The sequence below is a fragment of the Gymnogyps californianus genome, chromosome 6 (assembly GCF_018139145.2).
Source record: "Gymnogyps californianus isolate 813 chromosome 6, ASM1813914v2, whole genome shotgun sequence".
NCBI lineage: Eukaryota > Metazoa > Chordata > Aves > Accipitriformes > Cathartidae > Gymnogyps > Gymnogyps californianus.
Genome location: NC_059476.1, coordinates 15,693,481 through 15,718,428, shown reverse-complemented (window position 1 = coordinate 15,718,428; position 24,948 = coordinate 15,693,481).

The following is a 24,948-nucleotide window of genomic DNA, read 5'->3' as shown; positions in this document are numbered from 1 at the left end:
CATGACCAGGTTACAGCAGTACTTTGTGTGATGCTACTGAAGGACATTAGCACCCTGCTTCCCTCCTGGGAGCCAGAGCACTCCTCAGCCCCATCTGGGTGCACAGGGGAGCCCCAGACACAGAGCACCCATGCAAGGGGATGGAGCATCTGCCAGGCCTTCGTGTCTGGGGCGCCTGGCAGCTTTGCATCCAGGAAGCTCTTCCCTGTGGTGAGGGCAGCTTTAAGCAGTGCCCCGAAGCCCTGGCGTCTTGGAAGGGTTGTTCCCTTTGTCTCATTTTCCTTTTTTCCAGATCTGACTTAAAACAGAGATCAGGATGACTCTCAGCGAGCAAAGATCCCATGACTGTTTCCTCAAGAGCCAGGATATTAGTCCTTGTATCCTGGCCATTTTCCAGCTCGGGAAATTACCTTCTGCCTCCCTAAATCCCCCCTGCGGTTTCAATTGGATACAGGCTTCTTCGCTCTCTTGCTGAAACTGCTGCGCAGGGTTGCTGTGCGCGGTTAAGCAGCTGCTATCGGAGGTGGGTGACAGGATTAATCTCGGGGGTGCTGGGGTCAGAACCGAGCGAGGGCAGGGAGCGCCGCCTGCCGAAACGCCGGCGCAGCGGCCTCTCCCCGGGGCCGCACTCAGCCCCGAACGGGGCTCCTCTCCCAGAGCTGCCCCTACAGGCTCTTTTCCCAAGCTTAGCCCCCTCTCTTACGCCCTTTGCGTTGCAGAACCACAACTAGCACACACCAAGATGGATTTTGCTTCGGTTTTTGGCACATCTGCTGCCTGGCCGGGCACCAGCTGCCGGAGCATCAATTTGCTCACACACCTGGAGAACACGTGCTCTTCTCACAGGCACGTTTAGGCACAGGATCCCTCTCCCCCTGGCTAACCCTCATGTCTTTGCAGAATAACTATGGACTTTCAGCCATTCCAGGACTTGTCCCTCTGGGAGCAGCTGTGGGGGCCCCGTGTGGGATGCTGCGCCTGCAGTATGGGGTTCTGAGCAGAAAGGGGCCATGGCGCAGTGTGGGACCCTGCACAGAGGAAGGACCCTGCTCTGCCCTAAGCCCTGGGCACAGCCTGCAGTAGGGCCCCTTTCGTGAGCCCTTGTGCTGGGGAAGGCGCCGGCATGGTCCCGTGTACAGTCACCCAACACTGGAGCAAATCCCAGGAGCCAACAACCCTGGAACTGGAATCCCAGAGGTCTCCAGACTGAAGTTGTTCAACCTCAAGTTAAAAATGCAACACTGTCGAGCAGCCAGATTTTGCGTTGTTCTTGTTGCCAGAATCTATACAAGCAAATTACTTTGCTGTCAGGAATACAACAGGAGACAGAGAGAGAGAAATCCCCTGCCCGGGCACTCTGGAGACATACCCGCAATATTCTGAGTAATGCAGCCATCTCACTGACATCCCCTGACATCTGGGGAATACAAAAAAAACCCAACAGAAAACCTTTAAAGTCATTTAGTAGATGTGATTTGTGGATGAAATATAATATACAGTGAAAGGTGGGGACAACAATGGCCTTTAATGAAGTGTCTTGGAGGAAATCTTGCATGTTTGTGCATGTGTGTCAAGGGGAGGTGTTTATATATATAAATATATATACACACATTTACACACACATCTGTTAAACATTCTTCCTATGTGTTCTATGTGTGCATATATAAATATATATGTCTGTGCATGTGCCTGTGTTGTGGGCAAGAGAGCTGCCAAGAGCAGTAAAATTTCAATCCAGCGTGCAGAAAGCATCGGAGCCCGCAGACAGGAGCTCAGCCCTCTCTTCTCCCCATGAATCACAGCCCATGGAAGAGGATCAGTGCGGATGTCAACTCTGGTGCCAGCTCTTCTTCCCTAGCTCCTTTGGGCCGGATTCTGTCCCCTCCCTGCCCTTCCCCCATTCCCCCCTCTTCCTTACCCCCTCTTCTGCTCCCAGCTGGATGACATGCATCCATCATCAGCATTTTAAGTGCTGGCATGTCATTGCGGCTGTCAGCCGCCCTCTTTGCTCAGCACAAGGTGCTCCGCTTGGTGGCTTGGTGCGACCGTTTCCATTTGGAGCCCGCAATCCTCCTATTTGAGTTAGTTCCACTCGGTTTCACGGAGTGCAGAGTGAGGGGAACCCGATGGGATAGCAGTAAGTTATATCAAATAGTAAAGAGAGGGCTTGCTCTAATAACTCCAACCATGGGACGCTCAGGCACAGATGCACTGCTGGAGGTCGAGCGCTGCAACCTGCCAGGGTAAATCCCCTATAGCCTGCCTTTACTCCCTTCACACCCAAAGCCAGAGAGGCTCCGGGTCCCACCTCAGTGCCACCAAGTGTAAATATGGAATTAACTCCCCTGACTTCAGTGGAACTACTCCAGATTTATGGCTGTGAAACTGAGCTTGGGATCTGGCCCCAGCTCAAATCCAGTGGGTGTAAACTGAGCTCCAGCAACCTGGCCCCACGGCTGAAAAATGGTTCGACATAAGGAGAAGCGGGCAGGAGACAGGGTTACTTAGGAAAGTCAGCACAAGGTGCCAGGGACAAGTCACTTCGCTATCCCTTGCCCAGAGGGCTGGCATTCCTCGGAGGTCTGCCTGTATTTCATCTCGTCAAATGAACACGTCCTGATGTCAAACGACCACGTCCTGATGTCAAACGTGCTCTTCAGAGAAGACAGGCTGTCCAGCGGTGGGTAGACCGAAGGGGACACCCACCCTTGCGCCCCACCACCCCACTCCTCTCCCAGCAGAGTCCCGGTCCGCTTTGAAGACCACGCAGCCCTAACCCATGCGTGCCCTCACCCCAGCCGCTCCAGGTGCCGTTGCAGCAAAAGGCAGCCGGAGAGATGGCACAGCTGCCATCCCAACCCTGCTATGTCATGCTCGGCTACTCAGGTTTAAACTGGGAGTTAGAGGAGATGCTTATTTTAGAAGCAAGTTGTTTTTGCAGCATGCTTAGTCAAAGCAAAAGCTGGAGGGGAGGCAGGGGGATTATTTAAAGGGAAACCCCCTGAGCATGGACCCAAGCGCTGGGCTAATTTTAGAAGCCAGAATATCCTGGAGTCGTGACGAGGGACTCAACGGGACTTTAAGAAGTGGGCAGTGCACCAGAAGAAAGCAGGGTCCAGGGCTGGCCCTGTATGGACTGGTGCTGAGAGCCCGGGTGGATGCACTGAATCCACTGAATTGGCTGCAGCAAGCAGCTTATCGCTCTGTGCCTCAGTTTCCCCATCCCTATGTGGGGATACTACTTTCATGGGAGGTCACTAAAAGGGTCACAGACAGCAACTAGAAAAGAGCAGTTTATTTTAATCTCTGAGAAAATGTAAAAGGGAATCTGTGAGGACTGGCTTGTGTTTGGGGTTTTTTTATGCACTTTTTGGCAAAGCTGTTGGGATGAAGGTCTGCAGCAGCTCCCTGGCAGAGGTGTGAGCGTTCGCAGGAAGGATGCAAGCCACGGGGCCAGGGCTGCATGAAGCCAGCTGACGGGTTTTCATTCCACATCTGCAGACTCAAGATTGGGGTACAGCATCACCTCTGCTACTCCTGAAGCCTTGCCCCGCTACTCTAAGTACTGCAAAACCCAGGAGTAAGTGTTCGCCTGCCCACAATGCCTGTCTACGGCAGCGCTTTTTGCAGGGCAGCAGTCCCAGGCCTGCAGACCCCTGGCTCACCCTCCTTTTCTTGCTGGGCATCAGCAGAGCGGCGCGCCAGGGGATGTGCGTGCGTGCATGTCTGCCTGTGCTCCTTCCCTGCAACCTGCCAGCCTGCTGATCTATAAGCTAATCCTACCCCAAGCTGATCTATAACTAATTCACTTACAACACAATTGCAATATCGATTCCCAAACTGCTTTGCAGACAGTGCTAAAATGTGTGTGTGTATGGCAGGGACAAGGGAGCCGGCTGACAAAAAGCCAGAGCGTGGGGAGGGCTCCACTCTTCGCAAGGGAGATTGGAGCGTGCTGCAGAGGCAGCTTCGTGTGCACCCTTCGAGTCTTTCCCTTTGTCTCCGCTGCTGCTGAGGGCTGTGGCTGGCTGCGGAGAGATCTGAACATGCTTTTCTGCCCAGGCATCCTATGGATCCTATGCATCCACCATCCTTGCATCTGCTGAGCAAGGCCTGTGTGTCACCATGGGAAGGATGGGATGCTTTTTGACCCACCATCTCAGGAGAGCAAGCCCAGTCCCGCACTCTCCCATCGCTATGGGAGTCAAAGCAGTGCAGGCAGGTGTGGGCACTGGACATCGATGTCTGGAGGAGAAGTACATGAGCAAAGAGCAACTTCTTCAGGGTCACAGCTAATGGGGGAGGTGAGAAAGGGGCCGTGTTTCCAGCCTACCCCAGCCCTCTCTGAGGGTGGGTTGGAGCAAGAATTGTGCTTATCGCGGAAGGTAACCACCTCCACAGCTCCAGGTCCATCTCCAGAGGACAGGGTAACTCATCCCAGCACAGCAATGGGCCTCTGCCCGCCACACCGGGAGCCCCTGCCCTGTATGGACCGACAGCGCTTTGAGGTCTGGTCTGAGCCCAGTGCCTTTGCGCTTGACCTTGCTCACACCAAGCTGGTTTGGGATCAGTCTAAGGCTACAAAATCCAGCACAGCCTGGGACCAGTGATCTTGGTACCTTTCCAACCCCTGGGGCAAGCACAAGCTATTCCAGCATGTTACCTCCTGCATCGAGCAGCACAGCAGAGTATGCAGGGGGAGCATGAAGGTTAAACCTCTCCCAACACCTGCGAGAGGCACATAATTTCCGTGTTTTTTCCCAAAGTTTACACCATTTACGTCAGCAGAGCATGAGAACGCTGAAGCCACCAAGAAAAGCCCTGTTTTGGTCAGTGGTCTCTGAGAGCGACTCTTCACTCCGAGAGCCACGTTTGAAAGGTTGATTTATGCAGCGCAAAGTGAAGAAGACATATTTAATGACGAATGGAAATGTCATATTGATCCTATGGACAGGCTGTGAAATACTGTCGTACACGAGCTGTCGCTGAATCCACTGAGCGGGTGGAGGCATTCGACAGCAGGGCAGTCGATATGGGGAGCACGCTGCCCCCCACACATCTGCCTACCCGACGAGCATCACCAAACCAGGCTGGAAATCAGCAGAAAGCTCCTAAGCTGCAATGAAGAGAGGATGTTGAAGGACCTTCCCACCCATCCAACGGTACCATTTGTATTTCAAGGGCATTTGCAGGCATGCACGTGCAGGGTGGCAGGGCTGCCATCGTATCGCACGCAGCACAGCAGGGCGCTGACTGAGGCCATGGCAGTTCCAGCATTAAATGATATTGACAAGAGGCAGGACTGTGCATGGTGGAAGGACAAAGGTATGTGTCCCTCACCAAATACAGCTCGGTGATGGGCCTCCCACACAGTCTGTAGCAGGAGCAGCACTACCCGTGTGCATCCTACACCTGCGATTCTCTCCCAGTGGGAAAGGCGATGTACCCAGGATTGCCAGCGCTCAGGCAAAATGCCTCAGATGATTGGAAAATTGAGGGGCAACGCTGCTGTTGAGTCTTAGGAGGGACTGTGGCATCTTTGGAAAAGGGACCCCACAACCACACTGCCATGTGGGGTGACCCCAAAGGGACTTTGGTGATCACCTTCATACCCCTGCCCTGCTCACGCTGCAGCCGTGAGGATCTGTCGCGTTGCTGTAGCAAAGACAGCTCAGCTGGAGGAAAGTTCCACTTGGACAGAGCACAGCAGAGGGGAAAAGTGATCTTAAACTGGCAAAAATAGAGCATCGGCCTCGTATAATTTCTCTGAAAACAAGATTTATTGAAGTTCTGTCTGTGGAAATCACTGTAGTGTGGAACACTCAACGTATAGATTCGATCACTGACTCGTACCCTACTACATTTTTCATTAGGAAAAATATTGGCTGGGAAAGTTTGACCTCATAATCTCTGCATTTTAAACAATAACCAAGGAAAACAAAAGTGACGGGCTAAGGAAATCTCTTCCACTTCAGCACTCCCCTAGGCAGGAGCCAGGAGCTGAAAATCACTGCTCTGGACCAGAGCTACCTGCTATGACCCTTTGTGTCCAGACCCCTCCAGGCCTGATGGTCTTTGGCCACATCTACCCAAGGGGTCTCTGCAGGGGGCACAATGCATATCAGTACCTGCTGGTGGACTGAGCCATGCCAGCCGTGTGCTCGGAGGGCAACATTTCAGAAAGCTGGGCTCTGTTCTCACCATAATTTGGTGGCCTGATGTGCCTGAGTAGGGACAGTCTCCACTGCAGGACAAATCAAAGATAACCTTCATCTGAGACTCAACTTCTCACCTTTCTGTAATAAGATCTCCCCAGCCTGCGGTCAACACAGGGCTGAGAGAGGGGACAGGCAGACAGAGAGATTCCCAGTCGGTAGAGCTGTGGTCTCCACCTTCAGTTTGGCCAACACATCCCTGTCACCCCGCCAGCACCACACAAGGGATGGCTGGAGTCTCAGCTGCTGCTCCACCACAGCCCCTTTCAAATTAATTCCTGTTTTACAGTCTAAATAAATTAACCTCCATCGATTAGAGGTTCCCGGTGCTTTTAATGTCAGTGTCATAATCAGATACCAGAATGGATTTGCCTTTCTAAATCATAGCTCCAAAAGACTTTCAATCTGAAGCTCTATTTTATGTGTGACCCAATTAGAGACCACAAGGCTTTGGGCCACAGTCGCTCGCCGATAACGTGCTTTACACACACTGCTTGTTGATGGCCTTCATGACTGAAAGGAGACCTCATGCCGGACCCCATCCCTCCGTGCTTCCCACCACCTGCACTCCTCGGTTCTCACCTTCTGACAGCCAGAGACCCCCCACCCTGCAGCAAAAGCCAAACTCAAGAAAGCCAGACACAGGCAGTGTTGCTCTGTCTTTGATTCATGCACCAGATCTACATGGGAAGAGGTCTCCAAGCCATTTATGAAGATGAACTCATCCTGGAACACAGTACCGGAGCTCCATCAAAACCCTCCCATTCCTGCTGGGAGTCTCTCTGCCCACCCAAAGCCAAAACTCAAAGGATCCAGTTATCTGTGGATGTCAGTCTCTTCTCCCAAGTAGCAAGTGATAGGACAAGAGGAAATGGCCTCAAGCTGTGCCAGGGGAGGTTTAGATTGGATATTAGGAAAAATTTCTTGACCGAAAGGGTTGTCAAGCATTGGAACAGGCTGTCCAGGGAAGTGGTTGAGCCACCATCCCTGCATACTTTAAAGACATGTAGACATGGCACTTAGGGACATGGTTTAGTGGTGGACTTGGCAGTGTTAGTTTTACACTTGGACTCAATGATCTTAAGGGTCTTTTCCAACCTAAATGATTCTATGATTCTATGATCTTAAGCAATGTGTCGCACAAAGAGCTGAAGTGGAGATCTTGGAGGACTTTGGTCCCAAGCATGACTGAACAAAACCTTTTGCCTGTGGGGAGAGGAAGGGGTACATCACAGTCAGCCTAATCAGCTTGGATCGGCAAGAATAGCCACCAGCTTTCTAGGGAGGTTTTCTATCTTTCCCTTTATCACTGCAGATCTCGGGGCCCTTTCTGAGCATTCATCTGATACCAGGGAGGGAATTCCTCTCCACCCCCTCTCTCGTGCTCAGCATCTCCCTTGCAACTTCTTCCAAGACCCTTCAGTTTGATTTCCAAGTTCTGACACAGCCATTAGTTACAAAGAGCGATTAGTTTGGTTGTTGTCGTTAAGTCATTTTTTAAATGGCTCCAGGCGGCATCAGAGAACAAAGAAACAAAATACCCGTGAAAAGAGTTAATCACAAATTACTAATTATTTCCCCCCCTCCTTTTGCACTCTTTCCTCCCCAAATCATGAAATATTATCCCCATGAAGAAAGGAAAAGGTCTGTCCGTTCGTGAGCCCTTCACGGATTTTATACACCTAATTCATCAAACGAGAAACACTTCCTGATCGTCCGGGATTATTTTGAGACATGAGCTCATGACCCCCCGACCCCGCTGCTGAGAGCCACGGCGAAGGGCGAAGGCTCTGATTTACGTGTCCCGAGATGCGGCCCCGAGCTACGAGGCAGGGAATGGTGGAGCCTCGCCGGCTCAAGGAATGAGCCCTGATACCCCAATGAGGGGCAGCCACTGAGCCAGGCCCTTCATGTGAAGAGATCTCATGACTCCAAGTGTTTCTGAACCCATTCGGATTTTATGGGGCTGCTGATTTCAAACAGGCCGAGTGCTTTGAACAAGGCGCTGTGCATGCCATTTAGAGTTTTGTATTTATTTACGGTGAGGTCTTTTATTCCTCTTTCTAGCTGGAATGTACGTGCCACAAGACAGGTCTTTAGCTCAAAAGAGCGCAACCAGAGGGACAATCTGGAAGGCATGGGAGTCTGGGCTCCCACAAATTTTACGCAAAAGGGAAATTTGGAGCTGATGAGAGCTGAGCAGTCCAAGCCACAGAGACACCCATTGCTCCCAGGTCTAGATCCACTGGGACCTGCTTGTTAAATGTCCCCAGTTCACTCAGAGTAGAGGTGGCCAGTCTGGGAAAAGTACTATTGAAAATAATGACTCTTGCAGATGCCCAGTTCCCTGCTTGCCCCGTTCTCCCAGTCCCATAGTACGGAGCATCTGCGGTTCCACCAGAGACAGGTCTGTGGCTGTGCCAGAGTAGAAACTACTGGTGAGGAATCTGGATGCATAAAGCCTCCGTTTCAGATGCCCATGCCCCTCTGTCACCCTTCCTCTTTGGCCATCAGCAAAACAAAAGTGTTCATATGCCCAAACCCACACCAGAGCATCTCTCTGAGCCTTGGAGATGCTCAGCATTCAGCTACAGATCCATCTAAATACCAAAGATGTCTTTATAAACAGGCAAAAGTAAAATCAAACATCTCCAAGAGATTTGACTTCCAAATCTGTACCAGCAGCCAAGGCAAAGCAGAAGGCGGCAGTAACGCTGGGACCCCTCTGCAGTGGAAGGCTTGAACATACCTGCTGGCTGGCAGGTACGTAAATCTCCACCTCCCAGTATTTTTGCAGCCTTTAGGGATGGCTCCAACCGCAGAGACGCTCTGAATTGCACCAACATCACTTCAACAGGCTCAGATTTTGCCCTTTGCATGGTTAAAACCCTTTGACCTTTTCTGTATGCGTTCAGAAGCACATCCTATTTTGCGTGAAAATGAAGCTATTTGTCTAACTAAGACAAATAAATAAACCCTGGTCTCCTAGACCTGGGAGGGGAGTTTGGGAGAAGCATGCTCCTGGGCTAACCGTTGTTTTTCTCAGGACAGAGAGAGCCCATCATGTTTGCCTAAAAGCTGAAAGTGATGCAAAAGGGGACCATAAGGGAGTATGAAAATGCATTTGAATCAATAGGATAAAGTTAACAGGATCAGGAACAAACAGAATGAATGAAATAGGATAAAAATGCCAGAGGAGATGCTAGACTCAACATCGCCTCAGGGATCATTGCTGAAGGAGCAGCAGGGCCAAGTTCATGCTGGGTGTAATTCCCTTGGCCTTTTCCTCCTGGCCTTTTAAAGCTTGGTGGATTTAGGAGCTTCGGGTGGGATTTTTTTTTCTCCCTGTCAATGATGTCTCAATTCAAATAATGTGTGAGATTCTTGGGTTTTCTCCACGCTCGCCTGGCATGGCTTAGGGTCTGGCTTCTATAAATGGCAGCTTCCCATGACCCAGCAGTGCTGCTCTGGCTACCAGGATATCCAGAAAGGTGCCTACATGTGAATTTGGGTGATGAATTTAAAGCAGCCATGTTTGCAAACCAGTTTTGATGTTTATGTAACAGACTCCATCCCAATTCAACAAGCATGCTGACAGCCAGGCTTCACTCCAAGCATGTGTTTAAATCTCTTTGGCTTTCGAGGAGTTTATGCTTATGCTTTAAGTAAAGCAGGTGCTTTGTGGATTGAGTCCTGCATCCTTTTAACAGATGCACCATCTTCCCATGGTCCCTCGAAGACAACAGCGAGACATTTTAGAAGAGATACTTGGGTATTTGCTGGTTGTTTTTCCCAACAGCTCCCTGCTGTGTAGCACAGCAGGGCACTCCAGCAGCTCCTGATGTGCCTGGCTCCCACACAGCCCTTGCTACGCCACAAAAAATACAAAAAGAAAGAAAATTAAAATATGTTGAAAAGCATCTTTTCTCAGTACTGGTTCCCAAGGCACCTCATGAGCAGGTGTGAGTTCTGCGTCTCAGCAAAACCATGGACCTGATTCGTTTTCTGTTTTATCAAAGGAGAAAGGGAGCCCTTCAGAAACCAGCAGTCCCGTGTAAGTCCTGTTCATCGGTGGGCGAGGGGAGGGTCCCCAGGCACCCTGGTTCCTGCAGCATGCCCCCCAGGTGCCTGCTGGGATCCCCACGCTGGGACATGACACTGCGGCTCATGTTCCCGTGCTCGCAAAAATAGCCAGAGAAGTCTCCAGCAACAGAGCTGCATCAAACACCTTGTTGGAAAGGTGACCCCCTCGGAGGGGGCAGTGCCCCATAGCCCCATATGTGGGCACCCTGCTAGTTCATGGTGCTGCTCAGGGACCAGCCCTTCATCCTGCCGCCTTGGCTTTCCCACCCAACTCCTGATCCAAGGCCAAATTTTGCTTAGCTTAGGAGACTTGATGAGTGCACTGCCCCAGGCAAGACGGCTGCAGGCCATCAGCTAAAATAGCTGCTTGTCATCATCTCCTTTGTCCGAGCTGCGGGCTGGCATGACCTGCCTCCACTCCTTTTGAGCTTCTCTCTCTTTCCTTTGCCACCTGCTCTGGTTATTTCCCCCCTGTGCCTTTTTGGGCTCTTTTTCCCCTTTTCCCCTCCATGGACCCTCTCCCTACCATCCTGGGTGGCCAGTAGACTCCCAGAACAGCCCTGCTGTGAGTTAGGGTGCTCATCCAAACCACCACCGTGTTCACCCTCTCTGGCATGGTGGGCTGTGCTGGTGAGCATAGGTCTCAGCACAGGGGACCAAGTCGGGACCACGTCACGCCCTGGAAGCAGCCAGCCCGAGGGGGTGCTCTGCTCCAGCATCCTCCCCCAGAAGTGTCCATCTCCTCATGCCATGGGGCAGGTGGATCATGTGGACCTCACAAGTGTCATGTGGCCTCACCAGAGAGGGGTGATCAAAGGAGCCCCTCTGGCCTGGCACTGGGCTGTACCACAGGCTCCCTCTGCAGCGGGTTGCCCCGCAGTCGGGTGGCCGGGGCAGCCTGGAGCACTCTGCCAGCACAAGCAATTCCTCCCAGGTCAAGGACCTGGCACGGTGGGAGGTGTCACAGCCAGATGTGGATGGCACAAGCTGGGGGATTTTAACTCATCACAGTGGGCCGGACCCCTTCCCGAAGAGCACAGAGCTCCTGAGCTCAGCCGGCTGCTGGGAGCAGGGCTAGGGGAACACAGCAAGGCAACAACCAGCCCCAGTGCTGGCTGTGCCCCGGTGCCTGATGCCCCAGGCTGTGGCACAGGCAGAGCCAAGGTGCCAGGCCTGTCCTCCATCACAGCTCTTGGGAGATGATCCTCCTGCCAGGGAGGTGTTAAGCTTGCAGGAGGGAGGTGCTTTTCCTGAGACAGTTACTTTGATGCTGCCTGCATCTGTAAAATCAAGACTCCATCCCTCCAGGGGTGCCTGTTGGATTTGAATGAAGTGCTGCTGGCATGAAAGGGCAACTCATACCAGGGCATCATGCACCGTAGTGCCCTGCAGCAAGGACAGCACCCAAACCTTGCTTTGCTGCCTCTAAGCAGGCCTGATGCACACCCTGCTGCCTCACCAGGCTGCACTTCGTGGCAGGGAAGCCCTCTAGCCTTAAGGAGTTTCTTTTCCAAAAGAAGCAGAACCTTGGCGTGCACGCTCTTAAACGTGAGAGAGAGCCGGGGCTGGAGGCCAGGCTGGGATCCAGCCCCCACCATGGCAGGGTCCTGCCTCAGCCCTCTCCAACCAGGCTGGTTCTGACCTGCCCTGGGCTCTGACCGCAGACACAGGGCCTGAGCCTGTCCGACGTGAATGGTTTGAACGAGGGAGATGCTGCTTCCTAGAGGTCTCGAAGGGGGTGGATGCCAAAAATCTTCCCACTCATCTGCATCGCACTGCTGACCCCTCAAAGCTCAGTGTGCATGAGCACCTCTTGGGCAGCTCTGGGTGTGCCAGATCCAGCACACCGGAGGGTCTGGAAGGGAATCCAGGCACAGTGATCTGTGATCACACTTCAAGGACAAACAAAGCTCAAGGCTTGTGCTGTTGTCTCCTCCCATGGCAGGGAGATGGACATCAGCAGGCCCTATCAGTGTCATCAGGTCACTCTCTTTCCAGTTAGAAATGAGTTGTTACACTGAAAATAATTGACCCTTAATGCCAGCTGCAGGGACCAGAGCATGCATTGCCATGAGGTTACGCTCCTTCCAATCCATCTGCTGTCCCTGTGTCGAGCTCGGATGTCTCTCCTTCTCCCCCAGCCCCCAGCTCTCCTCTCAGCTTTCAGAGCCACCCTGGCTCCTGGGACATGCATTTAGCCTTTCCCTTCTCCCACCACCTCCACTGCTCCACAAAGATGAACGAGGTCAGGGATGGGTGATACATCACCACCAGACCCTCTGTAATCCAGGAGGAACCTGGGAGAAGGCTTAGCTACCCAATATCCATCAGCTCCCGGGGACATCACTCATGCTAACATCGCAAAGGTGACGTTCTTCGCGCTTCATCTGAGCTATGGCTCCGGTGAAAGCACCAAGAGACCAACGTTTCCAGAGAGAGTTACTGACAGTGATGGGAGGATGCTGCTGCACTTTGAGGGTCCTTGTCATATGCTGTCCCCCAACTTGTGAGCCTCGGCGGGCTGGGAAATTTGGGTTCTTTCTGTCCTAAGTCTCTCCAAAAGAAGCTGCCCGATTCAAACAATTCAGCCATATGGTTTGGTGAAGGTAAACAGCCAAGAAAAAGGTACATTTATACAGTGGTATAAATGGGCTGGAGGAAAGTAATTCCTTTCCTTGCCTCCGATCTGCTTGCTGGCCTTGGCGGGGTCACTTCCAACCCCTGTGCCTCTATTTCTCCTCTGCCTCTCTGCTTTGTGCGTGCAGCCTGCAGCCTCCTTGGAGACAAGCAAGAATAACAGGGGCTGATTTAGGCTGGGATATCTGGTGCCTCAGGAAGAGCAATAACCGTGGCCATTGCTGCGTATTCAGGCTTTCCCCCAGCCTGCAGGCACTGAAGCTCTCCCTGCCCACCCACGTCCACCCAATATAGGTCGGATGCTGTGACCATTCAGGCCTCAATAGGCCTCAATAGGAGGCTGCTAGACACTTTTGTGGATCTCTGAGCACGGACTTGGTGGTGGATATGGAAAGCCGCAGCAAGGAGGTGGAGGCAGGATGGGCAGATGAAAAGCAACTTCTGCTGGGGTGCAGCGTGGCAAACAGCCATCTCCCCCAGCAGTGTCTGTCTGAAGCTTTCAGGGAAGGGAAGTCACAAAGCTGGGAAAGGGAGGCAACTGGGAAGTAATACTGGAGAAGCCAGAATTCGTGTGCCCATGGAAATCTCCTCATAGCCATGGCAGGCTCTTGCTGTGCTCAACGCTTTCAGGGAGGGGGCGGTGGCTCAGCCGCGTTCCCACCCCGCTCCCCTGCCTTTCCCTTACGGCACTGCTGCATGGGGACGTGTAGACAGCGTATGGGCAGCACGAGGCCAGGCTGGCAGCACCGGGCAGTGAGCGGGGCAGGTGTGCGGTCCAGGCCTTTGCAGGTGCAGGGCTATGCGGGCAATCCATCTGCCACGCTCGCCTCCACACTCCCACCCTCCAGGCTATCTCGTATGCTGCTCCCGTCTTCCATGTCTCCGCTGCCTTTTTATCCTCAGTGCCTTCGCTCGATGGGAACATCCGACCGAGACGCAGCGATGCACTGCCATTTCCACCAGCGTCAGTGGCACAGCAGGCACGAGGCAGCCTGGCCGCCAGCACGGGGAGGGCTTCAGCCCGGTGGGGAGAGGGTAGCAGGACCAGCCCCGGCCAGGGGTAAGCCTGGGGCACGGCACGCTGCAAAATTGACTGCGGCCGGCTGCAGCAAAGGAAGGAAAGGCTGATTTACACCCCTGCCGTCTCCGCACTGCTTGGTTCCAGCAGAGCTAAAGTGCCGGTTTTGCCTGTACTGGGCCCATCACGGTGCAAGATCCTGCCAAAGTGTGAGAGGGATGTGCGGTGGAAAGCGTATCAGGGGTGGTATTGTCTACACGCAAATGCTCAACTTTATGTACTTTTAACTAGAGGTGTAACAGATGGTTGCATTTCAGTCCAAGCAGCGGAGAGCCATGCCCATTCCGGCTGGAGCCAATCAATCCCGCCACTCTGGGGAAAACGGCAAGCTGGGTTTGGAAGCGCGGCTGCCAGCAATCCAGAGGAAGGCTTTGCACAGGCGAACGTGGGCTGCTGCCATGCGAAACCAGGGAAACGGGATTAAAAAGCCATCGAGGCAGACAGCAGAGCACGATGCTGCAGGCCTTCCCCGGAGCAAATGGTGGGAGAGACAGCAAGCAGCCGGGGCTCAGCAAACGTGCATTGGCCTGACCGGCTGCTCCCACGCGCTGACACAGGCAGGGGAAGGGAAAGGGGTTCGCTGGGGAGGGGAGAGAAGTTTTGCGGGGATGGGGAGGAGGCTGTTCCTACACAGTGGTGCCACAGGAAGGGGCTGCCTGCGATGCTCTGCCTGCTCATGATGCTCTGCCTGATGCCCTCATCTGTCTCCGCACCCCGCAGTGTTGTTTCTCTGTGGGATGGGGACTGTCCCCCACTGCCATGGCTCCTACTTTTCATGGCCCCACAGCCAGGGCAACATCCCTCCTCTGAGCTCAGGTACCAGCAGGGATTGGGCATGTGGGTCTGCAAACCCCACCTGGCTCTGCTCCGTTGGGGGGGCCAGGGCACCACGGCTAGGGGTCCAGGGGAAGGAAGAGCCCTGCGGTGGGGAGATGGCCTTACCCAGTACAACCCACACCAGAAGACCAGTATGGACAGGGCTGAGGCAGCTCCCACCCCAGGCCCCACAGGGGAGATGTGCCACTGGTTTCTGGACAGCTTTTGGGCTGATGGAAGGGAATACGGTAGTGTAGAGGTGTCTGAGTGGGGCTAATTCAGGGGTGCAGTTTAAGATCTGGGGTATAATGAGGTGGGTGATGGAGAAAGATTATCCAGTGCTGGTTATGGTAAACTGAGCTGGGAGATTACAGCCGGGAGGAGTTTTTAACATAACAGCCTTCAAGATAACCAAGAGCAGGGGAAGAGCACAAGAGGGAAACCAGCATCATCACCTCTCTGTTTCTCAGGGTCCTCACCACCTAAAGCAATGGCAGATCGTTGCTAACTTGCTGGGGAAGGTGCTGTAGTTCCTACAAATCCCAATAGGTCCAATGTATCCTTACAGGGTGAAGGGCTGGATAAGCACACGGGTTCTGCTAGCTCTTCCAGGCCCACATTGTGGGGTGAAATATCTGCACCACCCCTTCCCCGAGCATCTCCCCAAACCACATGGGCATTTCTGCCTCCAGGACACCCAGATTTGCTCCCTGCATAGTTCACTCTTCAGCAACAAGGAACACTTGAAATAGAGCTTTGTCCTTTTTTCTCAAATATTTAGTTTGAGAGAGAAGGATAGACAGACCAACAGAGGTAAAATTTCCCTTTGCCCCTGTGCTAGTTTTGGCTGGGATAAAGTTAATTTTCTTCGTAGTAGCTAGTACGGAGCTATGTTTTGGATTTGTGCTGAAAACAGTGTCAATAACACAGGGATGTTTTCGTTACTGCTGAGCAGTGCTTACACAGAGTCAAGGCCTTTTCTGCTCCTCACCCCACCCCACCAGCGAGCAGGCTGGGGGTGCACAAGAAGTTGGGAGGGGACACAGCCGGGACAGCTGACCCCAACTGACCAAAGGGATATTCCAGACCATATGATGTCATGCTCAGCATATAAACCTGGGGAAAGAAGGAAAGCAGGGGACGTTCAGAGCGATGGCATTTGTCTTCCCAAGTAACCATTCCGCGTGATGGAGCCCTGCTTTCCTGGGGGTGGCTGAACACCTGCCTGCTGATGGGAAGTGATGAATGAATTCCTTGTTTTGCTTTGCTTGTGTGCACGGCTTTTGCTTTACCTATTAAACTGTCTTTATCTCAGCCCACAAGTTTTCTCACTTTTACCCTTCTGATTCTCTCCCCCATCCCAACGCGGGGGGAGTGAGTGAGAGGCTGTGTGGTGCTCCGTTGCCAGCTGGGGTTAAACCGACAGCCCCTCACCTCCTGCCAGTGAACCTGCAAGGCTGAAGCACCTTGGGAGCAGATACAGCCGGAGGCAGCCAGCAGCCGAGCCTGCGGTTCGTTTGGGAGGCGCTCAGCAGACACCCAGGGTTTGGGAGGTGCCCCTCAGGATGCAGCCTCGGGGGCTACGCATTACAGCAGCACAGATCATCAGATCAGGAACTGCAATGGGAGGTCGCAGGGAAGAAAGTGATTTTGTTTAATGGCTTCTGGAAGCTGAGGGATTTTGGAAAATCACTAGAATTGTGGATCCTGGCAGGGAACCCATGCTCCGTTTCAGTGCTGTCAACACCAAGCAGCCAAAAATACTGGGAAGCAGATTCAAAATCATGAGAGAATGCTTAAATCAATGAAAAAAAGTGTGGTTTGTCCTTGTCCCTTGCCCTGGGTGGTTTGTCCATAGCATCTGCTCATCTTCAAGGGTACCTCTGTCACCACGAAACTCAGGTGAGAAAACCCACATGTGCAAGCTGAACTGCCCCTAAGGTCTTGAGTGAAACATTAAAAACGTGCAAAAATCCAGTGAAGCAATGAGACTGGGTGACCTGAGGAGTCTGCCCAGCAGGGCAACGGGCAGCCCTAGGGCTTAAGTCCTAGAGGACTGTGTAGAGGGATACATCTGCATCAAGGATATTTTAGTCCCTGCCCGTCACTGGCACCATTCACCAGTCCAAAAGTCGCATGCATATGACTGAGACAGAAACGCATCCCAGCAAGGCGGCAGGGAGACGGCAGGCAGCCTTCTGCAATTAAAATGAAGTATTTCAAGCAAATCTGGCTCTTTCCTCACTCCTATCACATTGCAAAAGCCTCAGGAAGTCTCTCCAGGGGCTTCCTCCCCAGCCTGGCAGGGTTGGTGCTCCCCACAGTGCCATCGACCCTTTCACATCACCCCCACAGGGCTGGGGGGTTTAACCTGTTTCAAAGACCCATTCTCCCTCTCCCCTGCACCTCCTCATTCTCACAGTGACGTTCCCAGGTACCTCTCAGCAGATGTTTACGGTGCTTTTGTAAAACACTTCCATTTTCTGGAGCTTACCAAGCGCTCTCTGTCTCGCAGGTGCTCTTGTTTGGAGAATGCAATGTCATGAAACAACTGCTCTGACAGCAGGCACGTCCTCCCTCAGCTCCTCTGCCTATCTGACAGGGTGCCGTGCCTAGAGAGACCAAGAAAAACCTTGTGGAGGCTGAGGACATTTGTCCTTACACTTCTGCTATAACCCTCATCATTCCCAAGGCATGATAATTTCATAGCAGGGCCCAAAAGTCCCTTGGATGTTTTATCTGCATCCAGATTCCTTGGATGCTTCATTTTACATCTGCAAAGCCCTCCCAGCCCTGGGAATGCGGGGTATCCAAAGGCACCAGAGCCTGGGTGAGCAAAGGAATAAACCCAGAGCGTTGCAGCGCGTGATGGGGGCAGGCTGAGGACAGTATCTCATCCCAGTAGCGCTGCCTTGGGTGCTGCTAGTGGATGCTCTCCACCTTTGTTCAATGCACTGATGCCCAGCTTGGCTACATCCCAAAAGAGTATGTGTGAGCCTCAAGCTCCTGGTCTGCTTTGCCCTGACTCCTCAGGAAACTCTGGAGATTTCGGCCAACTGGGATGAGCTCCCTGCCCCACTGTTTCTGCTTCACCTCTGCAGCCCCAGTAGCCAACCTTCACGTTCACAGCTGTCTTCCCTCATACATCAGCCAGCCCCATGCATCAGCCAGGCATCTTCCTCCAATTCATCCTGGTGGCCCAACATCTTCCCCAGGTGTTTGCCCAACCAGGGACACCACAGACCTCCCCACCACACCATGAATGTCATTCTCTCTCTGAGGTGCATCTTGGTTTTCCTTGGTCTTCTCCATCGGCTGCTCAGTCCTGAACGATAGGAGATTCACCTCTCCCACAGTCAGCTCCATGTTTCCAGGCTGACAGGCTTTACCAAGGACTACGGATGTCTGTGCTGTCAGACAGGCTGAGGAGTGGGTGAGCAGGGATTAACTGTGCGTCGCCTCTTCCTGAACAAGTGCGAGCGGACATGGAGTTATCAGGTGGCAGATTCATAATAAATGAAAGGAAGATCTTATCTGCATAGCTTGTAGATCAGCCGTGAAACTCATTGCCCCAGGATATCGTGGATGCCAAAAGATTATATGGGTTGGACAAGTGGTTAGACGCGTTCATGGAAGAACAATCTATCTGGGGCTATAAAACACAAAGGTATCACTTCTGGCTCAGGACTCTCTGAACCACAAACTGCTGGGGGCTGGGAAAATATCCTGGGGAAGGATGCCATATACTTGCCAATGTATGTATTATAATAATACAGTGTAATATTATAGTGATAATAATATACTATATAATTGGGTCTTTTGCTCTTTTGGGACACCCCTCACCAGCCAGCAGCGGAGCCAGGATACGGGGCTAAGCAGACGTTCATTAGACCCTATATGGCCTTTCTCAGCCTCTCCTATATGGTGACAGTATAGATCAGTGCCAGGCTGACTGCCACTAGCACTCCGGCAAACAAGTAGCGCTCACGTCACTGAACTGCCTCGTTGCTCTTCAAAGGAGACAGGCAGGGATAAAGCCTCTGATTCTGAGAGGCTTCATGAACCTAGATCTGCATGTCAAGCCCCTGCCTGTGCCGGGGAGAAGCGTGGTGTTAAGCTGTGTGTTTGACTGAGCTCTGGATCTAAAACCAAATGTGTCGATCTCTGAGTCAGTGTTGTCTTGGATGCGGATGTCTGCATCTTTCCTGGAAAGTTATCGATTAAGGAAAGACCTTCATCTGAAAATAGCTTTTTGTTTCTCAGGAAAAGATTCTTTTCCATTGCTCGTCTCCTCTCATCTGATGCAATAACGTTGACTTTTCACTGTTTTGCATGGTCCCCTCAGCACCCCCAGAAGCAGCACCATCTCCTGTGCTCCTGGTCCATGGAGAACCACTCCCATTCCTGGCACAGCAAGGTGTCATGACATGTAGGTCTCGGACGCTGCCCTGCTCCATCTCCATGAGCAACTATATACCCGCTGCCCCCATCCACTGGCTTGTAAAGCAGAACGAGCCTGGCTTACCTCCTGCAGGCATTTTGGGGACTGAATCAGCAGCTTCGGGGCAGGAGAGCATCGTGGGCTTGACACAAGCTGGTCCTCATTCAGGCAGCAACCGTGACTGCATTCCCATCAGTGTCCTGCCCCAATCGCCTTCGCACCTACCTCTGCCGAAACTCCCGCCTAAGAAAAGCGACCTGGGGATGGAGGGCAGATTTGACCCCTCCAATACCAGGGGAAAGTTTTGGGGAGAAAAAGCAAAACTTATTTTCCATTCAAATATAACTAATAATAAAACCAGGGAAGAACAACGCTGGAAATATGCTAAGTAAGCAGAAATCTGGCTAAACAGAAGTTTTCCACGAGGCATCAGGAAATCTCTGAATTGCCATGAGTGCCTTATTTAGTAGTGTGTGTGCTTTTTGTCCACACAAGTTCCAGTCACTGCAGCCATCAAACATTTTTTAATAGGAGCATTAACTTAAGAATAGCTAACAGTAATATTCCTAGCTGTGTGGAAACAGCATTTTATTAAATGCTTCACACAGATTTTGTATAATAAAGATGAATATATTATATCCTCTGCCTCCCCAGAGTGAAACAATAATAGGAAAATAAAAAAAAAAAAGCCAATAAAGTGAAACATAAATAGAACATAATGGGACTAGTAGCGAACTGAACTGACTATATAACATCTGCTATTGTTTGCCTGGCAAACGCAAACAAGGGGAGAAACCAAGAAAGATTTGAACAGCCCTAACCTCTTTCCCCTCTGCTGCAAGAAAGCAGCACTGATATGCCAAGCAGGTCTGTTTCAGAGCTGACGGAACAGTACAAGGCACGACTTGCAAATTTGTCCTTAAACAAACGTGTCAGATTCCCTTGGCTTCTGTGCACAGAGCAATTTTCACAAGTCTTTTGATGCCAGCCAATTTATGTGTGAAAATATTCCCAGGTCTGGTGAGTTCTCGATGCAAACATTCATTCATTTCAAAGCTCAGATTTTGTCATGTGTTTGCCCCTCACTATTCTACAGTTTCTGAAGTCCAGTCACCCCATCAGCCGAGCCGAAACAAAGCCATGGAAGCCGGGCAACAAATCCTGCCAAGTGAAGAGGTACAGAAAGAGCCGACATCTATGGGCAAGGCCTCAGCTGGCTCCTGTATACCATAACCAGGGAGCGCTTGCCTGTATCCAGGACCTTTGCAGAAATTGGGATAACTAAGGGATCACACTATGAGCAGAGGGGAAGAAAAAGAAGGAGGGATTTTTGCCAGGCAGCTCCTTTGCAGGTAGTGATCTGGCCAGCTCACAGGTGCTGTGAACCCAGGGCTCCACATCTGCAAAATCCAGTCTGGGTTTGTGACCAAACTTAAATCATAGCCATCCTGACTGATAACAGAACTGGCTGGAAGCTGGAGGAAGGAAAGAAGAGCTAAATGCCTATAAAAGTCATTTTCTCTTTTATTTGTTATCTTGCTTGTAATGATCACACCATGTTTCCTATCTATTTTTACAGTAAGTTGTACGCTGGTCTCAGGAGGCCCCTGGATGACTTATTATTAGTGATGTCTTCTTATTATGGATGGTGATTTATTATCAGAATGATTCTATTTGTACTGGGTATGTTGTTCTGCTGCCAGCACAAAGCTCTTACCATCTTCAGAGCAAAAGGTCATGTTCTTGCAGCACTACGTGCCCAGCTCTGCAACGCTGATCCGGTGGGTCCGCAGATTACACACACGCACAGGGCAAAAGGGCAAAGACCAAAGAGAAGGGCAGCTCCGGTGCACCCACAGCATTGCAACTGCTCCGTAGCCATGGGGTGCATAGGCACTCCTTCTCCTGTTGCTGGACTTCACTCCTCCTTACCCTCTGCCTACACACCCTGTAGGTAATGAGGTCACCATTTAAGGATCTGTATACATCTCAAAAAATCATATCTTCCGTAATTTTTACTTTGCCTTACCAGTCAACAAGTGTTTAACCTTGGGAAATTGAAATCGTTTTTCTACCCTGTCCTGGAGTCCGTGTACTCCAAGGCTCATGGACACTCTCTAGCTATAATAAGGGACCATCTGGAGTTTGGCAATAGGTTTGCAAGGCACAGGAGACTTTCAACACCCGTTTCTTTGCTGAGACTGAAAGAAGCAGCAGGAGCAGGTACACAGCTTTCCAAGCAGAAAATCACAGGATTTCAAGTGCAGGAGAGGGGCTGCTCCTGGAAAGTTGTCCTGTGGTTTGGGATAGACCGAACTAGCCCCTCCACGTCCATCCCCGTCCCCCCCGCCCCGCTGCCTCGCTGAGGGGCGCAGGCCTGCGGGGCGGCAGCGGCTGCGCACCCCACGCGTCCGGCACCCCCCTCTGGCAGCTGCCGCCCCGCCGCCGCCCACCCCCCAGCGAGGGACCCCTTCACGTCCTGCACGCTGAGGCATATCTTTCCATACCTGGCCTCACAAGGCTCACATCCTCGTTCGCCACAGGCCTGTCAAATCAGCCACAGCCTTGCCCGAGCATGAGGGATGCCCACGCCAGCCGACCCCTTTGCACGCCCCAGGCTGCATTATTTCTGCTGTCTGTGGTTTTAATGCCTCCCCTTCTGGGTCTTGCTCACCCCCCCCACCCCCTTAGCTCTTAGTGAGGAACACTGGTAGGTCCTCATTAAGTTGTAACACTAACGATGGCAGATGCAGAGAACCTGGCCGGTTTTGTCATATGCAAGCAGAATCCAGACCCACGTGTTGCTGCATATTTGGCATTAGCAAAGACTTGAGTTCCACACCTGTAAAAAACAGCAGAACTAAACAGACCCCAAGGAGATTTCAAGCAGAAAAATGGGAGAAATCTTGAGGCTGTTCACTACACATGCTTTACTCAGTGCCCAGAAAAAAAGCCCAGGCAGTAAAGTTCCACTGTCGCAAGCAATCATACATCAGCTGGAAAAGAGCCCTGGGTGCCAGGCAGCAGGACGTGGGAATTCGGTGTCACAGGATGCCACAAACTGAACGAAACAGAGAAGGGAGATGGACTGTACCCCAGGATGTTCAGAGGTGGAATCACTAAAGATGAGGCATTTTTGTAGTGATATTACACCTCAGAGTTCAGAGTCTGAATCATTTCCCAAAGAGCGGGAATAAGGGAAGTGCCTAACAGGAGAGATTTTTTTCACCCCAGCCTCCTGCAGGAAGCTCCTCTCTTTCTCTCCATCATACCGCCATGCAGCACTGGAGACAGGGAGACAGCCTGATCTGACAGCGATCGGTACAGAAACGCTGTAAACTGACAGCAGCTGTTACACAGGACGGGAAATGCCAGCCACCATTACAGGATGCTAAAAGTACCCATAGAAAGAGCCATGCCTGATTCAAGCCCATCTGAGGAACGTGTCTAAGGTTCCTGGGGCAGAAAGCAGAATAAAATAAACAGAGGTGTAAAGCGTCCCATCAGAAGTGTCTGCTGGCCATGGCCAAGCCACTGGGGAAAGGTCACTTTTCGAGGCAGGCCTGAGATGGGCCCCAAGCAGGGTGCAGAGAGCAGCTTGGCTCTGGAGAGCAGTGTAGTGGAGCCCTGTGTCCAGCAGCAAGGGCTGGGAGAGGTTTGAGAATCATCTTGCGAACCCCTGCCATGGATGGAGGCCACAAGAGTGCAAGGGTACAGCCTGGCCTTTGGTGAGAGAAACAGGTGAATAGAGAAGAGGAGAGTTGCAATGCCCTGGCTGGGTCTGGGGGGATGTATCTGCTGCTAAATGGTGCTGCAGTTTGGAAGGAAAAGAACAAGAGGCATCTGAGGCCTTGCGAACTCGCCTCACATGTGAGTTGAAAGACAAGTGAACCGCTGTTTGACCCTACCTCTAGCTGCTACCCCTTCATAACAGGACGCAAGAGGGACAAGGGGAACAAACACAGCAAGCCTAACACGAAGGGGTGGATTTTAGGGACGTTTTTCTTTCCAGCAGCACTTGTCTGAGCTCGGAGAGGTCCCGTGAGGTCAGACAGGGTAGGATGCAAAAAAGGAGGGATGGAAAAACAGGACCACTGAAAGAAAGAAGTGAGAGGTAGGGAGGAGCAGCCTCACAGCACTCAAAGTTGGAAGAGATCACAGCCAAACTCTGGCTTCGCATCTCAGTGCTGCTTTTGCAAAAGGTGGAAATATTAGTTTTTAATTAATTTTCTTATTGCAGTTGTTGGAAGGGGAGGAGGGAGGGGGATCACCTTCAAAAAAGAAATACAAATAACTGCTTTAACAGGAAACTTTTTGCTGCTGTAATTTATTGGAAGGCGAAATGAGCTCCGATTACATTATCCACCCGCACTGTGCTGGCAACGCGTACTTCGGATATTGCGCTATAATCCAATGACTGCTCCTGAATTATTAACACCAAGTTGTTATTAGAAGAAGTTGCCTGGCTTATTTCCGCCATTCTCCCCCCCACTCCCTTTATTAAGTTTCAATTGATTCCCCACACCTCCTCCTGCCCCCCAAAAATGAGCCCTCGCCTCCCCAGCTCCTTCATAGCTGCCACAAACATTACTTGCATTTGGCAGCCGGGTGAATTATTCACGCGTGCCGGGAGCGGTGGAGATATTACAGGTCTCAGAGGAGCCAGCGCGGCTCGGCTGTCACAGCCCTGGGTGGCTGTGTCATCGCCCCCCCCCCCCGCCCCGTCCAACAAAGTTTTGTCGAGCCCCGAGTCCAGAGCGAAGCTGCGAGGCAGGGGGGCATCCTGCGGGCAGCCCCTCCTCTGCTCCTCTCCCGGGTGAAGCGAGGGAGCCCCCGGGTCCGGGCCGAGGTGGGCATCACCCCCGGGGCTCGACACCCCCAGCCCCGCGGGGCCCAGAGGTGACAGCGAAACCCAACGCTGCGCGCTATTTCCAGCCGCCGCCGCCTCCGGGCGCAGCTGCGCGGCCCGGGCGCTGCCTTCCCTCGCCTCCCCTGCGCCTATCCCTGCGGTCTCAGGGCGAGCTCCGCGGCCGCGGAGCACCGATTCCCTCCCTCCAGCCTTCTCCCTGGGGCCGACTGGGGCGGGAGAGAAGACTGTAGCTGCGCCTCGTCCCAAAACGAGAGTGACCCAGGGGACAGCCAGGGTCTGAACAGAGGGTCGGGGCTGGGCTGATCCCCTCCGACGGGTCTTCCCCGCTCGCCCCGCGGCCCGGCCTTGCCTCTCCCGGGATTGGGACGGGGCAGGGAGGGCCCGAGAGCTGCTAAATCTCTGCCGCCCACAGAGCCTGGCGCGGCCGGGAGGCCTGAAATGCCCCCGACCGACTCTGTCCCACCTCCCTGTCCTCCAGAGAGGTCCTGCAGATTGCATTTATCGAAGTATTTAATTTTTTTTTTTTTAATAAAATAGTAAAAATCAAGTTCTCGCCTTGCCCGGAGCTGGGACGGGCACGTCCCGGCTGTTCTTCCCGGGTAGCCTGCGTCCAACCGGGTTTCTTGGACTAGAAATTAAAATACTGGAGTTTAAAAGAATAAAAATACGTTCAGATGCTCGTATTAGCCTCTCCCTCGAGGGAACCCCTGCGGCGGCTGCAGGAGGACCTTGTTCCCGGGGGAAAACCGGGAGTCCGGCTGGGGAGCCAGGAGCGCAGACCGGCTCTCCAGCCCCTCCAAACCCCGGG